This window comes from Sphaerodactylus townsendi, linkage group LG14, assembly GCF_021028975.2.
Source record: "Sphaerodactylus townsendi isolate TG3544 linkage group LG14, MPM_Stown_v2.3, whole genome shotgun sequence".
Classification (NCBI taxonomy): domain Eukaryota; kingdom Metazoa; phylum Chordata; class Lepidosauria; order Squamata; family Sphaerodactylidae; genus Sphaerodactylus; species Sphaerodactylus townsendi.
In genome coordinates this window covers 19,940,111-19,956,763 of record NC_059438.1, presented here as the reverse complement: position 1 = coordinate 19,956,763, position 16,653 = coordinate 19,940,111, and positions in this window count along the sequence as shown.

Sequence of the window (16,653 nt, the reverse complement as noted above, 5' to 3'; positions counted from 1 at the left end):
GCAGAGGAAAGTCTTGCCTCAGAGAGGACTTCCGATTCTGTGAAGCAATAGATGATAAGCATATAGAGGTTGGAAAACTAGTGCAATAAGTCGACAATGTCAGCCTTTGTAGCAGGAAATCCAATTCTCTTCTAAACCCAAAGCTAAGTCTTATTAAGTCTTATAAGGTCTTAAAATTAAAAACTTTAAATCATATAAACCCAAAGCTATCCTATCCTCAGTCCCCAGAGTTCTACAGAGGACTTCAGTTGCATTTATGGAAGCACCACATCCAAGGCTGTGACTGAGTGGTAGAGCATGGCATACAGAAGGCTCTAGGTTCAGTTCCTATCATCTCCAATTAAAAGGATCAGGTGTGAAAGACCTCTATCTGAGAAACTGAAGAGCGGGTGCCAGTCTTGAGTAGGCAATATTGACCGTGATATTGACTTTGATGGACAGATGGTTTGATTTGGTATGTAGTATTAATTATATCTGTAGAGGCCTTCTATTCTGATTGTGCACACTTTTCCAAAGTTTCTTATCACCGAGAATGGAAAAAAGTCTTCCACCCGCTCCCATGGCTTCAAAAATTCTAGAAATTCTCCATATGGGGCACTGTCTTAAGCAGTTATCTATCCTGATTTCAAGTTGGTTTGAACTTTTTAAACTTCTGCCCTGCTGCAAGAACAAATCATTCCTTGGGACACAATAATGAACAGATGGTTGTGAAAATAAATAATGATCATGTGCTGTCAAGTTGCAACTAACCTGCAGCAACTCCGGGACATGGGGTTTTCAAGGCAAGAGACAAACAGAGGTGGTTTGACAATACCTGCCTGCCCCTGCATAGCAATCCCAGTGTTCTTTAGTACGGTGGAAACTTGGTTGTTGTTGCCATCGGTTTTCATTGGTTTAAGTTTTCGCTGATTCTCTCAGCGAAAATTTTGACTCGGTTTTCGTCACTTGCTTCAGTTTTCGTCGGCACGTGCACGCTAATTTTGCAATGAAAACCGGCGACCTGTGCCTCTGCATTGCTTGCCAGTGGTTTCCCTTTTTTTCGTTGGTTTCGGTTTTTGCCGAGGTTTCCTGGACGAATTACCGACGAAAACCGAGGTTCCACTGTCGTCTCCTATCCCAACACTAACTATGCCCAACCCTGCTGAGTTTCTAAGCCCCAACCAGATCAGGCTAGTCAGAGTTATTCTGGCAGTGACGGTAAAAGTAAAAGTATGTAACCTGATTTAAGTGTGAAACCGTCTGCTGAAATGCGTGCTAAGTATATTTTGGAAATACTAAAACAAGTTAATGCATTCTCTTCTCGCTCTTTTTTTTGTAAACATAAAACTAACAGGTTGATGTGGACGCATCTGTAAACCCTTCCATGGTACCAGAGTGCCTTGGTGATAAACTGTGAAATCCTGACCCCATTTAAGTCAATTGGAGTCTTCCTTGTGACCCTTTCGAAGTCAAGCTTTCATCCGCAATGTCTTCTGATTTGGGGGTCTCGGGTTCAAAGCATTTCCCAGTCATTAAGACGAATGGGGTGTTTTAATGTTATTAATGAATTAAGTAGCAGTGAGCTCCTCAAGAAACATAAGATTAAAGGATGTCATGTGTTTTATGTATGGTTCTTGGTAATAAATTTACCGAGCCCATGCATTTTCTCCACTTCGAAACATGAGTGCACCGGAACCCCTTTGAATACTTTATAACAGGTGCTTCATAATAAATGTAACACCTAATTGGGGTCTCATCTGCTATAAATCTGCTATCTGTAAATCTGCTTATACAGCGTACCAGAGAGCACGTGGCAGTGAGAAGGCCTCGGCTGATGATTGCGCTGCAGTAACATGGGAAGCCACTTCAAAATCAGAGGTCGATGGAATACTCTGAGGATCAGAACTGTATGCTAAAGACTTGACTGCGTAGGAACACAAGTGGCTTAAAGCCTTTGTTGTTTTTACTCTGGTCTAGAACACAGCAAAGGTTAGGTAATAACTAGACCTAATCTGCATGAGGGTTCTCCGTGGCTGCAAGTGTGGCCAGCGTGGTGTAGTTGCTACGAGTGGTGGACGCTAATCTGGAGAACCAGGTCCGATTTCCCCACTCCTCCTCATGAGCAGCGGAGTCTTATCTGGTGAGCCGGAAAATAAACACTCTGGCACAAGTCTGTGCCGCTATTTCAAGCCCTTTTGCCCTCTCCCAAATGGGACTGGCCAAGAATTTTGTCCCTTCATCCCTTCATCTTGGCAGCCAAGAGAAGCACATTGTTTGGAAAAAAATGTGCGTGTGACAGACGTCAGTCTTCCCCACATCCTAATCACTAACTTGATGGTTCCATTAATGTTACTTCTGTGCTGCTGTGTGTGGGCACTCATATGAAGAAACACGTTTCATACAGCCTCTTGATGTACCTACCATCCTATCAATAAAACACCACCAGACAAAAATAGCATGAAACAAGCCATCACATTTTTCCTCAGAGACCTTGAGGTGGCAGCAACACTACATTCAATTTCTGCCATGTATGTTCCAAGCGTGAGTTTAAAAGAGAGAGTCTTAAATCAAAGGAACCTGTTTGTTATCGTTTTATGGCCAAAGCATTAAGTCAATAAAACTTATCTGGAATGTCATTTGCATTGTGTACAATTTTTACTAGTTTATCAACTATGTTTTAAAAGCACGTTTAAAACAGCTAAATGAAGAAATCGGTGATAAATTGCCGGGAAGCTGGGAAGTCTAATGCTTAGATTAAAGCCAAAAGTGTGTTTTAGAGTGGCTCTAAAATATTCTTTCAGAAAGGATTTGATAGCACAATAATGTCTTGCGTCTCACCTAACTGTAGTTAATGTCCTAATGCCTGATTAAATATTTCCCTGTCGAGTGTCAGACCCCTTTTATTCATGATTATATGCGGGAAGGTCATCTAATAATATGACTTCTTTCAGCAAAGGAGACTGTGTTTGTTTCTTTTAATAATGAGGAATAATGAATCTTATTTATGCAGAAGTCAGAGAAATTTATTGAAGCATTACCACATGAGTAACGTGAAAATTAATTCTTAAAATTTTTTTTTTAATAGCATATTAATTATGGCCAAGCTTGCCGGTGACCAAACAGCTTTAAGAAAGTCCGGATGCAAGAATGCTTATGTCAGTTTCAGGACTTGATTACTATGCATTTCTTGCTTGTCAATTATTATTGGATTAGCAAAGTTATAATTAGGTAACAATTTAAGATGGGGGGGGGAGACTATTAAATAAGTTAAAAAGCTGGATTTTTAAAATCAGATTTTTGAAAATGTCTTGCTGACACGACAATTATATGCCAGGAAGGTGCGCAATTAATGGTGTCCATCACACTACTTTACAGATCAGCAGTTTGGGTTACAGGATTAACAATCATAATGCGGAAGTATTTGTATAGTTCACCTTCTTCACAGCCAGCGCGCCCACTGATAGGCATAGCACCGATGCTTTAGGGCCGTGCCCTTGAGTTTACAGCATGGACTGCCAGTCATGGCTGCCATGTTGTACCATATTGATTTGCTGCTGGAAGCTGGGTCAGCCCTGTAAAGCAGGCAAATTAGGCAGAGACTGATGCATTTCCCAAAGCGAACTGGACTATCGAAGGGAATTTTTTAACATGGAGGAGCTGAATTAGAATTCATCAAGAAAAAAAACTATCCCCCCCTCTCCCCTTGCCATCTTGAAGAAGGGGCTTGTTTTCCTAACAGCGCAGGTACCTTAGCATAGCACACTCTTTACGAATGTTAATTAGTTCAGCTGTATCTCAATGTGGTCTCTTACTGCCCTATTGAATGTACTTAATGCATCTGCTCTATTGAATCTGCCTAGCCTAGTGCTTATTATCCTAAGATTTTGTGTTATTTCTACCCTGCTGATCTATCAACCGTTTGGAGCAGTTCTCATAGACCAGTGGTGGCGAACCTATGGCACGGGTGCCAGAGGTGGCACTCAGAGCCCTCTCTGTTGGCACGTGCAAACAGAGTGCCCCCCCCCCCAACCATCTAGGCTGGCCTGGGCCGCTGGGCTCGATTATTAGCATTAAACCTAAGCCCTGGTTTTGGGGAAGCAGTGTAGGTAACCCTATTAAACGCTGTTAAACCTCACTGATTTTCATGCAAAGAACTAAAGCGTGATCCCTTACCTGGAAGTAAGCTCAGTTGCTGGCAATGGGGCTTGCTTCTGAGTAAATCCTCCTAGGGTCCTGATTCACCTGTTGGAAGAGTTGCACGGTTGCTTCAAAGCAAAGCCACCGACTACCACCAAGCTTACTCCCGATTAACGCACGCCTTGGAGCCAACTGGTTTTTCTAAACTAAAACCTCAGCATTCAGGTTAAATTGCCGCGTTGGCACTTTGCGATAAATAAGTGGGTTTTGGGTTGCCATTTGGGCACTCGGTCTCGAAAAGGTTCGCCATCACTGTCATAGACTGCAAATGGACTCATTATTCTTTGAATGATTCTTGTATTATGCTGGCCTCTCCTTGTAACTTCTGCCCACTGCCCACTGCCCCCTGCCCCTTTCTGTCGCTTAAACTGTACCTTCTGGACACTCCATACATGTGATCAGATAAATTCTGACTCAGGAACAATGCAATCTAGGGTTGCCATCTCTGGGTTGGGAAATAGCTGGAGTGAAGCTTGGGGAAGACGGGGCTTGGGGAGAGAAGAGACCTCAGAGGGGTAGTATGCCATGAAGTCCACCTGCCAATGTGGGAACTGACCTCTGTCATCTGGAGATCTATTGTAATGCTGGGAGATCTCCAGGCCTCACCTGGAGAGTGGCAACCCTAGTCCATTCCTGAGAACATTTTCCTGTAAAGTCAGCCTGAGGACTATACAGAATAGAATTTTTCTTGAGAGCTTTGGATGGAATACATTTTCTTAGTCTTTAACGTGTTACTGAAATCCTACTAAATTTTGGAAAGTGACAGTGTGTGCGTGCGCCTTAGTCCATGGTGGCACTCCAGATGTTCATGGACTACAATTCCCATCAGCCCCTGCCAGCATGGCCACTTGGGAATTGTAGTTCGTGAACATCTGGAGTGTCATAGGTTCACCATTACTTGCTTCCTCATCCCAAATCCAGAATCTCAAAGCTGTCTCTCACTGGGGACTGCCAAATCAGAAGATTTCATTGTTTTAATAATGTGGGGTTTTTTTTGGGGGGGGGGATTGATTTTAATGAGTTTAAAACGTGATCTTATCATGTGTGTTTTAAACTGTTTGCCACTGTGGTGGCCCTTGTCAAGGCAAAAAGGCCAGATACAAATTTTGTAAATGAAATAAAATATCACTCCCTCATATAGATTAACATGTATCGCATAAATAATAATTTATTTACACATGAAACATTTGCATAGACATTTATTGACATGATTCTTTCCAGAGGTCTTTATTTACATGTATTCTAGCCAGAGGTGGGATCCAGCAGGTTCTCACAGGTTCCCGAGAGTAGGTTACTAATTATTTGTGTGTGCCGAGAGGGGGTTACTAATTGGTGATTTTGCCACATGATTTTTGCCTTAGTTACGCCTTTCCTCTCAGCAGTAGCACGCAGAACTTGAAGCAGTCTAGCAGGAGGTGCACCGGCGTATGTAGCAGCATGGGCCTGCATGCATTCGTTTCCCGCCCAAGGACTGGCGCAGCGACTGCGTCCTTTACACAGCCCTGCCCAGGAATGCCCCGCCCCCGGAATGCCCGGCCACGCCCCCGTCGTGCCCCACCCAGCCCCATTGGCGCTACGCCACAGTTTGAATCCCACCATCATGGGAACCTGTTACTAAAATTTTTGGATCCCACCACTGATTCTAGCTGGTGGGGGAAAAGAGGCAGCACTTTATTTATTTAATTCATTTGTATCCTGCTTTTCCCTCCAACGGGCACCCATTGTGCCTTACAACATTTCCTTCTTCATTTTATCTTCACAGCAACCCTGTGAGGTAGATTACGTCGAGGGCATCCAACTGGCCTAAGATCACCCAGAAAGTTTCCATAGCAGAGCAAGGATCTGAATCCCAATATACCCTGCTGGTTCCACTACCCAAGGTCACTTCATCCAATAGTGCAGTCCTATGAAGTGTTGAGCCTTTTTAAGCTCATTGACTTTGGTAGGCTTAGAAGGATGCAGCTTTCCTTAGAATTGCATGGTGAGTCATTGCAATGATTAATACGTGGCTGCTCTGCAGGGGCTAAGTTTCCCCCCCAGTCATTTAGAGGCACTGCTGATTTCAAGTGGAGTATCTCAGATCTGACTGGCTGTTGCTCAGGACTCAGGAGGCGTCAATGAATATCCCTTGTTCGGGGCAGCCAAATACCTTCAACCAACCCTCCCGCTGTCCCCCATGGCTAGGGCCAGCGGTGGGATCCAAAAATTTTAATAACAGGTTCCGATGATGGTGGGATTCAAACAGTGGCGCCGCCGCACACACGCACCTCCAGTCCCTTTTGGGCAGGGAGGTTGCTTTAGTTACTCCTTCTCGGCACTCAGAAAAAATTCTAGAGAAGTGGTGAGAACTGGTTGGATCCCACCTCTGGCTAGGGCCATTGCCTTCCAAACCATCCGAAGTACTGAACTAGGATTGGTGAGACCCACATTCATATCCTTCCTCACTGCCATGAAATCTCACTGGATAACCTTGCCCCTCTCACCTTCTGTCGGCCTAACCTATTTTCACAAGGCTGCTGTTGTGAAGATAAAATAAACAAGAGGGGAGAACAATCTTGTGAGCTGCTATGGGTCCCGTTGGGGAGAACACTGAGGTTTATGTACCTAAGTAAACAAGTTTGAGAATCACTGACAAGACAGTGGGATCCTATGCAGAATTACTCATGTCTTACATGATAATCCATAGGGCTAGGCTGTATATGTTTGCATGTCTGAGCATAGAAGGGTCTACTATCTACTGTCAATATCTTGTTATATCAGAAAGAGATTTATTAGGGGAGGGGTCTGCTATGCAATTAAGCGTTACAGGCGCTATTCAGCAGAGAAATGGTGACTTTCAAGTCAGACCAAAAAAAGCATTTCATTAAAATAAATAAATAAACAGCCATCTGCTACTTTGCTTTCAGATAAGAAGGGACCACACGGTGCCAGATCACACTGTTTGGTTATGTACAGCACTAATTTGTTCTGTGATATCAATGAATCAGAGGAGAGTTGCTGAAAAGAGGGAATTAAAGGGGGAATTAATCTCCCCTCAGTAACAGGCGTAATTTCAGAAGAAGGCTCATTTTGCTGAATTATCCATATCTATCTATCTCTGTATATAAAAAAAAGCAGAGTTTGTACAGTTCAGCCGATCAATATCACAGTTGCCGCACAAAGACAGTGTCTGGAAGAGGCAGGCTGGGGTGGTTCAATAGTAACCAATCAGAAATGGCATTAAGTGAAATGCCCCCCTATCAATTCAACCCTCCCTGTAGGGAAATGGTTACGATGGCTTCAGAAATATGTCTAAGAAAAGGAGAAGGCACAGGCAATTGTATAGGGCTGGGGTCAGTAGTTTGATTCATGAGCCACGTTTGAGTCAATCTCTCCTTTCTTTTTGGGCTTCACTTTGCAGGATTTGCCAGTCTGTTTGGAACGGTGGTGGTAGATGGGAGAAATGTTAAAGCTGTAATCAAGGGGGGGCAGGGGGGGGACCGGTCACATGAAATCAGAGACTGATCACAGTATGAAACATGGACATTATAGGAAGTCTGAGGAAGTTAGTGTTCCCTGCTGTTGCTGACCCCATTTTTATAGAAGGCAATGCCATTCATTCACTAATTTCCTTCATTCATAGTCTGCCTTTCTCGTTGCGACTCGAGGCAGATTACAGAATTAGAGCACCATGTAGTGAAAACAATGGAATACATATAATAGCATGAACACAAGAAAAAGAAGGGTTTGTATGTATACCTCACCTTTCTTTCCTGTAAGGAGTCTCAAAACAACTTACAAACTCTTTTCTCTTCCCCTTCCCGCAACAGACACCTTGTGAGGTAGGTTGGGGCTCAGAGAGTTCGGAAAGAACTGTGACTAGCCCAAGGTCACCCAGCAGGCTTCATGTGGAGGAGTGGGGAAACAAATCCAGTTCACCAGATAAGAGTCTGCTGCTCATGTGGAAGAGTTGGGAATCAAACCCGGTTCTCCAGATTAGTCCATCACACTTAACCACTACATCACGCGGGCTCTTTTTAAGAATGATCAGCTATACATAGCAGAGCACAAATTCTCTCTCCCACCCCCTCAAATATTAACCTATATTTACAACATTGCTGTGGTTAGGACGGCCAACCCCCAAGTGTGGCCTGGATAACTCCTGAAATTACAACTGATCTCCAGACGACGGACATCAGTTCCTCTGGAGAAAAAGACAGCTTTGGAAGGTGGACTCTGTGGTATTATGTCTCACAGTGGTCCTGACCCTCCCCAAACCCTGCCCTCAGGCATCCATCTCCAAATCTGCAGGAATTTCCCAACCTAAAATAGGTGACCATCTTTCTTTCTTTCTTTCTTTCTTTCTTTCTTTCTTTCTTTCTTTCTTTCTTTCTTTCTTTCTTTCTTTCTTTCTTTCTTTCTTTCTTTCTTTCTTTCTTTCTCTTTCTCTCCCTTTCTCTCTCTTTCTCTCTCTCTTTCTTTCTTTCTTTCTTTCTTTCTTTCTCTCTCTCTTTCTCTCTCTCTCTTTCTTTCTTTCTCTCTCTCTCTCTCTCTCTCTCTTTCTTTCTCTCTCTCTCTTTCTTTCTTTCTCTCTTTCTTTCTTTCTCTCTCTTTCTTTCTTTCTCTCTTTCTTTCTTTCTTTCTCTCTCTCTCTCTTTCTTTCTTTCTCTCTCTCTCTCTCTCTCTCTCTCTCTCTCTCTCTCTCTCTTTCTTTCTTTCTTTCTTTCTTTTTTCTTTCTTTCTTTCTTTCTTTCTTTCTTTCTTTCTTTCTTTCTTTCTTTCTTTCTTTCTTTCTCTCTTTCTCTCTCTCTTTCTTTCTTTCTTTCTTTCTTTCTTTCTTTCTTTCTTTCTTTCTTTCTTTCTTTCTTTCTCTCTCTCTCTCTCTCTCTCTCTCTCTCTTTCTTTCTTTCTTTCTTTCTTTCTTTCTTTCTTTCTTTCTTTCTTTCTTTCTTTCTTTCTTTCTTTCTTTCTTTCTTTCACATTAAAATGTCCAAGGCACGCAAAGAGCTACAAATAACAATAAAATACAAAACGTAATGCATTCCCCATCACATAACACTTAAATAAAAACAGCATCTCGCCAAACAAATACCATATACTTCGAACAGTCAGCAATAAAACAGCAGCATTTCACAGCTCAGTTCTCATGTCAGGGTCACGGCTTAAACTCCCCCCCTTCCTGCTGCACATTGAGGAGAGATCTACTGTACCTGCTGTGTGCTATATTCAGTTACACTTCAACAGACTTTTGACAGGTGTTCGGTATCGCAGTTTTTATGGAATATCTAGCAAAATCTATCTGGACTACAATTTTTTTTAATTTCAAAGCACCCTTTGGCAACTGCAGTGGGCACAGTGGCGCACTAAGCAATGCGTGGCGTGTTGGTGCTCATACACTGGCACCTATATGCATGAGTGCAATTGACAAGATTTGTGTCAGGCATAGGGAAAACAGCCATCTAGTGGCAGGAAATGGCATGACAGGCCAAGTGGGAAATTGTGGAAGTTCTATTATTTCAGGGGAATTAAAGTTGTATTATTTGAGGTGGCACGTTTGAAGGGAATTAAATTGCTCACTTGATAGTTATGATGAAGTCTCTGTAACTGATAAAGCTAACATTTCTAAATATTTATGCTGGTAACTGAAGAACTGTACTGATTGGAAAATGCTGGCTCTACCCATGCTACTGAGTGATGGAGGAGGAAGCAGAGGTCCCCATATAGTCACCAATGACCAGGTGGGGGTCTGAAGATCTTGTGGTGTTACAACTGATCCCTTCAGAGACCAGTTCCCCTGGAGAAAATGGTTGCCTTGGGGGATGGACTGTGAGGCATTGAACTCTGCCAAGGTCTTCCCCAGATCTCCAAGAACTTCCGAGCATAGAAGAAGAGTAGAAGAAGAGTTTGGATTTATACCCCATCTCTGGGGGCCTCTAAAAATGGCTACGGAACCAGAATCTTGACAATATTCTGGAGCACATCTGCTCATGTGTTCATGCGCACATGTTTCAGATTTAGAAAACAGTCGTCTTGCTTTGCTCACCCTCCTAAAATAAAACATGCCATCTATCTGCTAGAGGTGAATAGAGCAATCTGCTTAATATTGACAGCCCTGACTTCATGTTTTGAAAGGTTTGGATTATGCGATAGATAATGGATGGTTTCTGTACAATGTCTATTTGTTTACTCGCCTACCATGTGCTTTCCTTACATTCTCTCAAGCTAATCTTTCTTATAAAGACACGACATGTGGAGTTTCCGATGGAACCCAACAGAGAGAGGGGCAATTAAGAATGTCGAGTAATAATGCATGCCTCTCCTTATGCGCAGCGTGTGTGTGGACTTTAAAAAAAAATGCAACAGCCTAAAATGCTGAGCTTTGTAAAAAAAATATATATATATATATATATATGTATATATATATAGTAGGAATAAAAACCCAGAAAAGTGGCATGGTATTGTATTAAGGGTTTTTTAGCTGCTTCGGGTCAGATGGAGGAGAAAGAAAGCCAAAATGATATTATTGCAAGAAGAAGTAATTGCTCTGAAACTGAATTTTATCTCCCAGGGTTCTCCCAGGCCCTTCTCCAACACTCTAACCACTGCACACCACACCAGCTACCATGAAATAAAAATTAAGAACTAAATCAGCAACAAAACCATAATTTGTTTTTTTAATTATGTAGACATTGTGTGTAATTAACATAATTGGAAAACAGTATTGTCCAGAACACAATTAGTATTTCATAACCTTGAATATTTCATAGAGGAAAATAGGGATGTGTTTACAGCATCCCATTATTCATGGTAAGGATGCTGAAGCCTTTTTCATGTTGCTGAAAGCCTTACCTTTCCAGGTGTTTACCTGCAGTCTGAAACGTTGCAGTCTATTCTGCCTGCAGATGTGAACCAGGCTTTGGTGTTCATGCACATGTGTTTATGTGCGTGTTTCCTAGAGACAAGTTTGAATCTATATCATCACACTCAGAGATCTAATTTCTAAATACCCCGGAAAGCATAGAAGAAGAAGAGTTTGGATATCCCACCTTTCTCTCCTGTATGGAGACTCAAGGTGGCTTACAAGCTCCTTTCCCTTCCTCTCCCCACAATAAACACATTCTCAGATAGGAGGAGCTGAGGGAGTTATGAGAGAACTGTGACTAGCCCAAGGTCACCCAGCAGGAATGTAGGAGTGTGGAAACACATCTGGTTGACCAGATAAGCCTCTGCCAGGTGGAGGAGTTGGGAATCAAACCCGATTCTCCAGAATAGAATTCACCTGCTCTTAACAACTACACCACACTGGTATAGTGATTAGATTCTACTAACTTTCCTAGTGCATAACCTGAAATTTCCTTTTATATGTAAACCAGGCCTCAGTGCTCATGAGTACCACAGAGATAACTTTGAATGTCTGTTCAAAGTTTTCATGCTCTGATATTCTAAGGAATTTGAAAGCTTCCTCATTTGTTCTGTGACATTTGGATTAGTCCCAATAAAAAGGCTAATTTCTGCAACTGAAGAACACTACGGGCCATCTCTTCCTGGTCATTTCTAGCCAGATGCAGAGGAAATCTGAGCTCTTGTATTAAGTGTGAGGGTACAGAGGAATGAATTGCAAGTAAGTGTAGCTTTTTACACCACTGTGAAAATGTCCTCCTTTGTTTCTGCTTACCTGAACGCCATCCTATGAATCACCCTCCAAGGGAAATCTGGAATACCTTCGCCTGTATCCTACATACACACCTATTTATTGTGCTTTGTAACCAATATGTACAGTTGGATAAACAGTTTAACTATTCATGAGTATTTTTATGGAATGGAAAACGGAACATAAGTGCACCCAAATGGATAATGGATCTTACTCCTTCCGTGCTCGGGGGTTGAGGATGGGTGGGTAAGGGTGGGGGGGGGGGGGGAACTCCGTCTGGGACTTGCTATCAGTAAACCAGTGACGTGCCGGAGTGTAAAGAAGCGTATGAATCATAAGTGTAGCATGCTTCAGCTGTTTTGTTGCTAGCTTTATGATTTCATGCTGCCTTAAGCATTATGATTTTGTGATTGAACTGTCCGTTTTCTGCCCGTATGCTGTAATAAGATGACAGTGAGGAAGGGCCCTCCCTTCAGCTCTCGGAGCGGGTTTAGAAGAGACTGGCGTTGAAGACTGGAGCTTCACAATGGAGGATGCAGGAGGAACATCACCCAGAGAATTCTGTGCATGTTCTGACATCCCTTGAGTGTGTGTGGAGAGAGGACTGTGTGAGATTGATTTGAGATTGCAAATGCCTTAGCAGTCCAGGTGCTCGAGAGCAACAGCCGCAGAAGGCCATTGCGTTCACCTCCTGCATGTGAGCTCCCAAAGGCACCTGGTGGGCCACTGCGAGACTCTGGTCTGATCCAGCTGGCTTGTTCTTATGTTCTTAGGACGGGGGCAGGTTCATCTTGAATTTTGCCCATGTGGAAGAATTTGGAAATTGAGAGCCAGGGATGGTCTTGAATTTTGGGGTGCTGGGGTTTCAGCCAGAGGTGGGATCCAGCAGGTTCTCACAGGTTCCTGGGAGTAGGTTACTAATTATTTGTGTGTGCCGAGAGGGGGTTACTAATTGGTGATTTTGCCACGTGATTTGTGCCTCAGTTACGCCCCTCTTCTCAGCAGTAGCGCGCAGAACTTGAAGCAGTCTAGCAGGAGGCGCACCGGTGAAGCAGTCTAGCAGGAGGCGCACAGGACTGGCGCAGCGGCTGCGTCCTTGCCACAGCCCCGCCCAGGAACGCCCCGCCCCTGGAATACCCGGCCATGCCCCCATCGTGCCCCGCCCAGCCCCATTGGCACTACGCCACAGTTTGAATCCCACCACCATGGGAACCTGTTACTAAAATTTTTGGATCCCACCACTGGTTTCAGCTCTATGTTTACTCTCAGTCTGCGTGTAAATTGCCATCCCGGCACAGCTGATTTAGGGCAACTCTGCAGAGTTTTCAAAGCAAGAGGTGGTTTCCCAATGCCTGACTCTGCTTGGCCCACAGAATTCTGGGAGACAGGCATAATTATGCCTGACCTCACCCATGTTGTTCCGAGGACACATGTGAGGAAGATGGCCAAGTCCTTTGCAGATAAAAATGGTATGTAAATAAGTAATAATAACATATCTGAATGGATCCTTGTTGACAAAATGGACTTGGAAATTGGATCCCACTCTAAGTCTAGTGATAATTCATGACCAGAGAGAGGATGGTTGCTTGGGCCTGCAAGGGGTTTTGTGTTTCTTCAGGTCCAGAGAGAACCAGAAGAGGGGGGAGGGTTGCCAGGTCCCTGGCCATTGGGGCAGTGTTGACAAGTTGAAGTTGGGTACCATGTCATAAAGTTCACCCCCCAAAATATATACTTTCATCAGGAGAACTGATGTCTGGAGGCTGGAGGCTGGCGTCCCTAAAAGCTTGTGAAAAATAGAAAACTGCCTGCTGGTTTCCAAGATTGAATGGCAAACCCAGAGGTGGGATCCAGCAGGTTCTCACAGGTTCCCGAGAGTAGGTTATCAATTGTTTGTGTGTGCCGAGAGGGGATTACTAATTGGTGATTTTGCCACGTGATTTTTGCCTTAGTTACGCCCCTCCTCTCAGCAGTAGCGCGCAGAACTTGAAGCAGTCTAGCAGGAGGTGCACTGGCGTGCGTGGCAGCCTGCGCCCGCATGCATTTGTTTCCTCTTGCCTGCGACCTCCAACGTGCAGCGGCTGCGTCCTTGCCACAGCCCCGCCCAGGAATGCCCCGCAGGAATGCCCCGCCCTCGGAATGCCCGGTTACGCCCCCGTCGTGCCCCGCCCAGCCCCATTGGCGCTATGCCACAGTTTGAAATCTGAATCCAGATAAGTCTCCACATCTCAGGTGGCAGAGCTGGGAATCAAACCCGGTTCCTCCAGATTAGATACACGAGCTCTTAACCTCCTACGCCACCGCTGCTCCTAAAAACAGGGGAAACCTATGAAGATGGAGAAAGAAGGCAGTGCCCTGGCTGCCTATGCTAAATAGCCAAGCTTCAACCCATCTTAGCTTCTTCAGCTTAAAAATACTTCAGGTGAAAAGTATGGCGGCCTTGACAAGCAGCTGCCTGTCCTAGTATACAATATCGAGCTAGAGAGACCTAATATACACCCGTTTGTCACCTCAGACTGACCCAGACCGTAGGAGGTTAAGAGCTCGTGTATCTAATCTGGGTTTGATTCCCAGCTCTGCCGCCTGAGTTGTGGAGGCTTATCTGGGGAATTCAGATTAGCCTGTACACTCCCACACATGCCAGCTGGGTGACCTTGGGCTAGTCACAGCTTCTCGGAGCTCTCTCAGCTCCACCTACCTCCCAGGGTGTTTGTTGTGAGGGGGGAAGGGCAAGGAGATTGTAAGCCCCTTTGAGTCTCCTACAGGAGAGAAAGGGGGGATATAAATCCAAACTCTTCCTCTTCTTCTTCTTATTTAAATATGCCTTCTTTTTGTGCAGTTTGGTTGGTCTCAATTTGATTAATGACTTTTTCCGTGTTGACACAATCAGATCTTTGTAAACAAAATGAAACCACCTCCTTGGAAGACATCTTTTCAGAAGCGTTGTAAGCTTTCAGCAGGTTTTCCAATGAGTTCTTGTTTTATTTTCCCATTCTGCCAATGGATGGGATATTTTTAATTGTATATAACAGTTTTCTGATGGGTTATGTATTTTGAAGTTGGTGAGTGGCTGTCACTTCCTGGATTGTGGACCTCATTTTATTTACACTGGAATATGTTTAAGTTGATATTTTATATTAATTTGATTGCTAACCTCCTTGTACAAAGTAGCGATGGAATATAACATAATTTTTTAAAAGAATTGAATAAAAAAGGCTTGATTCAGTACAAAGTAGCTTATCTACTAATACTTAACACTTGAAAGATAAGGGAAAGAACCTGAACTAGAGATGAAAGACAGAAAGCATTTTGTTATCACAAAATATATCATGTGATAATTAAAGTTCCTTAATAAAAAAACCCCCTTTTTCATGAGACAAAAACATACAGGAGTCTTGTGGGATCTTAAAGACCAGCATGATTTTAGTTCTGCATAAATTTTCATGGACTAGAAGCTTCCCTTGAATATTTGTACTAGAATAAAATTGTGTCTTCCTCCTCTGCCGCATAAGACACTTGTTTGTTTTTGCCATGACAGGCTAACAGGGCTACCCCTCCGGAAATATTTGCCATGAGGATTTCAAGAAAAGGTTCTACACTTGAGGGTACAAATATCAACGTATGGTCTGTATGTTCGAGTTAGCTTTACAATTGTCTTTATTCACCCAATCAGCTGCCAGTATTCAAAGTCTGGATCTAGGAATTCTAGCCTCCAGGTGGGACTTGGGGATTGCCTGGAATTTCAGCTCATCTCCAAACTACTGATATCAGTTCCCCTGGTGGACTTCGTACCCCACTGAGGTCCCTGTCTTCCCTAGGCTCCATCACCAAATCTCCAGAAGTTTCCCAATCTGGATCTGGTCATCTTACCTCCTTACCCCCAGGGGAAACCCAGCTACCCTATCTGAATCACATACTCATGTCCATTGTTTGATTTCTGGGCACATCTCTGTGCCCCTGAGAACCCTATATGGACGTTTGCACCCTCATCAAACGTATCTGAGCCATCAGGAAAAACAAACCTTCTCAAGGGTGGGGGATTGAGGCTGAGGGCAGGCAAATGAAGAGAACCAGGCCTTGTTGAATGGTGGTTCAGTGTGTGAGCCAGTGCTTCAAGGCGACATTGGGAGAGGGGGTGTCTGGATTAGACATTTTTGTTCATGTGTTTGATTTTTTAGGACACACAGATTGCTGTTTCATATTGTACTTTGCCAAGCAGTGATGGAGGGGCGTACCACCCAGGGGGGCATATGGAGTTGAATGTCCCTGGGCTGCAGCCATTTAGTCATGAGGAGGGCAGAAAATGGCCCTCCGCACCCCTCCTCCTTCTCCCTGGGTCCATACACTGACTTCAAGACCTGGTGCAAAAAAAGTTGTTTGATCAGGGTGGGGGCAAACTCAGATTTTGCATCAGGCTACGTTTTCCCTAGATATACCTCGGCAGTGACAGATATGCATATAGTAGTAGTCGAAGAAGAAGAGTTTGGATTTATATCCCCCCTTTCTCTCCTGTAGGAGACTCAAAGGGGCTTACAATCTCCTTGCCCTTCCCCCCCCTCACAACAAACACCCTGTGAGGTGGGTGGGGCTGAGAGCTCCCAGAAGCTGTGACTAGCCCAAGGTCACCCAGGTGGCATGTGTGGGAGTGTACAGGCTAATCTGAATTCCCCAGATAAGCCTCCACAGCTCCAGCGGCAGAGCTGGGAATCAAACCCGGTTCCTCCAGATTAGATACATGAGCTCTTAGCCTCCTACGCCACTGCTGCTCCTTAGTACAGTAATAGTACAGTAATAAGTTTATTGTCTTGGCCATAGGCCTTCACAATCTCCTCATACCCAGCAGATGTGCA